Source organism: Panthera pardus, unplaced genomic scaffold, assembly GCF_024362965.1.
Source record: "Panthera pardus isolate Hobbes unplaced genomic scaffold, ASM2436296v1 HiC_scaffold_13, whole genome shotgun sequence".
In the NCBI taxonomy this organism is placed as follows: domain Eukaryota; kingdom Metazoa; phylum Chordata; class Mammalia; order Carnivora; family Felidae; genus Panthera; species Panthera pardus.
Genome location: NW_026526688.1, coordinates 8,414,677 through 8,420,456, shown reverse-complemented (window position 1 = coordinate 8,420,456; position 5,780 = coordinate 8,414,677).

Below are 5,780 nucleotides of genomic sequence, written 5' to 3'. Positions count from 1 at the left end.
TTCAGAGAGTGACTTAGCACCTTGGTACCTCAGTTTCCTTAACTATTATCCTTATAATAGTAGTGCCTCTCTTATATTATTGTTCTGACAATTCAGTGAGCTAACATTTAAACCATTTGCCCTTGGAACAGATTAAGTGCTCCAAATTTAGCTTTTGTGAATTCTAAATTAATTATTCTGCTTAGACCCACCTAGGAAGGAAAATTGGTGGACCCCCCCCCCCCATAAAGCGTATAGCTTACCAGCTTTAACCATGGGAACAACAATCTTCCAGAGTAATGTAGGCATAAGGGAGTCTAAAGACAAAGCCAGAAATTTCCCCAGGAAATAGGAAGAGAACATAAGGATGCATGGAAAAAAAAAAAAAAAAAAGGTATTCTAGAATCTCCTAAATTCTCCAGCACACAAGATGGCCACAATCATGTTGAATGACCAAATTGTAAGGTAGTGGTGTTGACTCACAGAGAATTAAAATGAAATTGCTATAACAGATTAGTTTAAAAACCTCAAGATTCAATACCCTTTAGTAAAATCCATTCTCTTATCTCATTGCCCCTCCCTTCCACAAACCTAATTTTGGTTTTTCTACTACATATTTCAGTATCAATGCATATATGATGTTTATTCTCTTTATATCAATGCTTTAGAGATGCTCTATTTTTCTTATTGTTCTTTTTTGAATTTAAAGATCCATGAGGGCAAAAATATTTATTCTGTTCACCACTGTTTTCTTCGTTTGTATTACTGAGGGAAATTGTTAAAAACATGACTTATTATACACAAGTCAACTTTGGAGAATGTTTGAAATAGAAGGTGTTACAGTTACAAAATAATTAATATCCAAATATTCTTCTTTGGCAATATCTAAAAACTAGAACCAGTTTTATCTCATGACCTATCTGGGCTCGTGCTGATAAAATCATACCATCAGAATCATGGGCAGCATAACTAATTGCCAGTTCTCTGTGCCAAGAACAAACCTGCAGGAAATCTGAGCAAAGCTTCTAATAACATCATTTCATAAAATGGAGGAATCAGAATTTGTTACACCAGTGTGTTGTCATCTCACTAAGTGAATACCTCTTGTCAACCAAGATATTAAATCACAAGATATTAAATAGGAGACAACAAGCCCCACGTAGAAGTAACATAATAGGTATTAAATGAGACTTTTCCTGCCTTAGAATTGCAGCTGAAGAAAACACAATCGGTCCATAAATAATCTCACACTGAGTGCTAGACATTTCTGTCGGATTTTCTTCAAAAGAGAACCAAGCTACATAATCTGTGCCCTATCTCTAGCGTTGGGTGCCATTGCCTACACAAGATATGGACCGGAAGTGAGGAGGAGAATGACCAGACGAGTGGTGCAAATGCTCCTGTTGGCCTCCCTTCTCCGTGTGAGGGGGGCTTTAGCAGAACCCTCCACGGACAGCGGAGCTGCTGCCACAGGGGAGGACACATCCCCCGCCCTCCGGGGGGCACACTGGCTGAGCTGCGGAAACCGGTGAGGAAACCCGCGAGCGTGGCTTGTGCTGCTCCAGGCGCGAAGGTTACTGAGGTCTTTTCTCTCTTTCCTTCCAGGGGGAGCTGTCCCTGTGAAGGAGCCCAAAGCCAGGCAGTCAGAAGTATTTAATCCTGACTATCAGGATCAGGATGAAGCAGGCACTGAGGATGTTGGGAAGGATGCTGATTTCCCTGAGTGGCAGGAGCTCTGTCTTCAGGGCGGCCGCAGGCTGGCAGGTGTCTCGGCTTCCAAGAGGAGATATGGGAAAACAGGAAATTAAGGCGTACTTTCATTTTCAAGGTAATGTAAAAGGGTCCCTTTCTACCAAGAGTTTCCCCCAAATCATTTGAAAGTCCAGTTCTGTAAGAGTTGAAGAAACAACAAGCAACTGTCCTAGTCAAATTTTTTGAGTGTCAGATGTGTCTCCCTTAACAATTGAGACACAAACCTTCAAGGAAGGATGATATTGATGCACAGAGCAGGTCAAGAGGACAGCCACGGGACAAAATGAGGGCTCTGGGCCCCTAGGGGGCCAGGAGAAGAGAGGATAGTAAAAGGTATCCACCGACAACCAGGCAAAAGGTTTCTAATTTTACCTCACCTTGGTTTTCCATCTCTTTTTCCAAAGACTAAAAAGGAAGGATCCATCCACAGTTAAGAGTCGTTACTCTGTCTTCATTTTAGGTCCTTATACTACCCAAGGCAGCAAGGAGGTAAAAAGTGGAGTCCATGTAGGTTTTGGAGTGCTAGCCTTTTTTTTTTTAATGTTTATTCGTTTTTGAGAGAAAGAGAGACAGAGCATGAGTGGGGGGAGGGGCAGAGAGAGGGAGACACAGAATTGGAAGCAGGCTCCAGGCTCTGAGCTGTCAGCACAGAGCCCGATACGGGGCTCAAACCCATGAACCGTGAGATCATGACCTGAGCTGAAGTCTAACGTTTAACTTACTGAGCCACCCAGGCGCCCCTAATGGTGCCAGCTTTTAATCTACACCCGTAAGGAGGCTTGTGGGTGATACTAAGCCAGTTCTCTCTGGATGTGAAGGAGAAATTTTATCCCTGGAATTTACAAAAAGCTCCCTGGAATTAACAGTTGGCTCACAGTCTAAGGCTGCTTTGTAGCATGCACAAGGACACGCGCACATGCACACAAGCACTGCTGGAGGACCCTGTGTGACTTAACACTACCCCAGTGAAAAGTGCTGCTTCTTTCTGATGCCCTCCGTCAGCAGCTCCTGTCCTCCGTAACAGAAGAGCGTTTACTTTGTGCACCTCATGGCCTTCTTGTTGTCCATACTCAGCCTCAGATAACTTTGCTTTCTGACTCTTTTCACTGTGTCTTGCTTTTAGGAAGACAGCTGGGAAGGTGTCAGCGTGGCCTCAGGCCTCAAGCTTGGACAGACGCCGGGAAGAAAGGAGAAGCAGGATCCTGGACAGAATTCCTCGCATATTCCCTTCTGAAGAATAAAGATATAAATAATATAAATATAAATAAAGAATAAAGGAGGACGGTAAAGGAAAACATATGGAGTATTAATGAGGGAAGCAGAGAAATGTATTAATGGCATAAAAGAATTTGCTAGTGATTGATCTAGGTATTATATGTAGCATTTTATTCTTAAATATAGATTTCACGGTTGATGCTCTGGGGGAATTTAGTTAAAAAGGTAATGATTAATGCACTCGGAATTCTGAATCTAGCTGAGGCAAGTTTTAGATAGGAGCAGTTCTGATACATACACTCAGCTCACAAAAAAGTCAAGTCCATAAGCACTGCTGAAAACAAAAGTGGGTCAGAAATATTAAATCAAGGAAAACTTCCCAGAAAAGGAAAACTTCACATGGCTCCTGTAAACAATGGCGAACGTGCACTGGAGACAGTTTCAGGTGGTGGGGAGTTTGTGGGTGCGGAAAACTCTTGACTTGCATCATCTCTTTCTGTCCTGCAGACACCCCTCCCCCCCCAAGCGCCCGTGGGCACGTGCACTCCACCGCCTGGCTATTGGGAGAGGATGAGGAAGGTGCGATCACTTTCCTCTTTCCTCCTCTGAGAACATTAAGACTCTGTACTCAGAGAATTGTAGATGATTATTAATATGTTCCATCTCTCAAGTTCTACATTTGCTTTTTACCTGGCCTTCTGAAGATGGTGCCTTCGTCCATTAAGGCCAGTCTACTGGAAGGACTGGAGGCCCTGTGTGAAGGGCAGGCTGCAGGCTGGCAGGATAAAGTACATCGCACATTTCACATCTTGCCTGCGTCTGGTCAACCCCTTAGCTTATGAATGTGTAGGGCTCAGGCAATTAACACAACGTGTTTTTATTGAAAATCAAATAGTTAAAATATTTAAAGTGAATATTAACATACCATCCTTTGAAAAATTAAAAAAAAAAAATAAACTAAGTAAAAAAAATGGAGTTATCTCCATTCCTTTCCCATAGATTTAAAAAAATGTCTTGTTGGAACATTGCATTTTAAACTGTAATAGGCATGAATATTAGATGAGGGTGAATATTTCTCTTGGGACACAGAAGGCAGCCCCCTGTTATCACTCTCATGCTAACAAAAGAATAGCTTTAACCTCCATCATGATCAGAACCCAGAGGTAAGACGTCCTGGCTCCTAGCTCAGTAATGTATCCTTTGAATCAACTTAATAATCAACTCACGTAAATTTAATCCTGCATAAAGCCAAGTCTTATTATTAACATGAAATTTTGCTTATTTATTTCATTTCAATTGAATTTACGTTTAGACTTTTTGTTCTCAAAAGTTTCTTTAGGGAAGTTGTTTTGATTGTATCATATTAAATACTGTGATTGAAACTCTAGAAATATGTATATAGATGTAATATATCATCATATAAAGACAAATGTTTAAACTTCAGCATGAAAGAGACAGAGAGAGAGGAATTCTAAAGCCATATACTTTAACAGTGGCAGATCAGAATTGATCCAAAATGTGATGGAAAATACTGAAGAGCTGATCTGATGTTTACCTGCTGTCCTGATACAACCTCACTAGTTAAATTAATCCCAATGGTGAGATGGTATCCCCAGGTTCTATGGAAAAAGTTTCTGAGTGTCAGATACCTGTTATAATTTGGATTCATGTTTATATAATCAGATTATTCATCTGCTTTCTATCTCACTGACTTCTGTTTATTATTTTCTCTTACTTGGGAATGGGTGGAGATAGATAGATAGATAGATAGATAGATAGATAGATAGATAGATATCTCTCTATATAAAATCATATCAAGCTAGGATTCAATGTATTTTTTGTTATGGATTCTTGCATCTACGTTAATGAAGAATACTGGATTTTTTTTCTTGTAATGACTTAATTAGGTTTTTAAAATAATTTTTTTAATGTTAATTTATTTTTGAGAGAGAGAGAGACAGACAGAGCATGAGTAGAGAAGGGGCAGAGAAAAAGAAAGAGACATAGAATCTGAAGAAGGCTCCAGGCTCTGAGCTGTCAGCCCAGAGCCTGATGCGGGGCTCAAACCCATGACTACAGGATGGTGATCTGAGCCGAAGTCAGATGCTTAGCCGACTGAGCCACCCAGGGGCCCTCTTAATCTGGTTTTGATATCATAAGTATGCTGGCTTCATGAAATGGATTGGTAAATATTCCCTTTCCCTCCATTTCCTCTAAGAGTCTGTGTAGGATGGGTACTGTTTCCCCCTAACATGTTTGATAGAATTCACCAGTGAAGCCATCATGGCTTGAAGTTTCATTGTGGAAACGTCTTTATTAATGAATTCAATTTACTTAATGGGATAGGGTTCTTTTGACTTCCCATTTCTTCCTGCCACAATTTTGGTAACCTTTGCATTTCAAAGAATTTGTCCATTTCTTCGAAGTTGTCAAATTTGTTGACGTGAAGTTGCTTACGATAATTACCTTCTATAGAATCGGCATGATCTACTTGCTGCATAGACAAACGCTTAGAAGTTTAAAAGAAATCTTTGAGATCTCACAGGTCCCTGGATTCTGGGTCAGGAATTCGGAAGTGTGTTAGCTGGGTGCTTCTGGCTCAGGAACTCTCACGAAGTGGCAGTCAAGATGCCAGCCAAGGCGCGGCTGTTGGAAAGGCTGACTGGAAATGCAGGATTGGCCTTCAGGGAGGCTCACACACCCTGATTCTGACAGATTAGGACTGGTTGTTGGCAGGAGTTCCTTGTCACATGAACCTTGTCACCACGCCTCTTATTTGTGGTCACGACATGACAGCTGGCCGCTCCCAGGGTGAGCGAGCCAATGGCAAACAA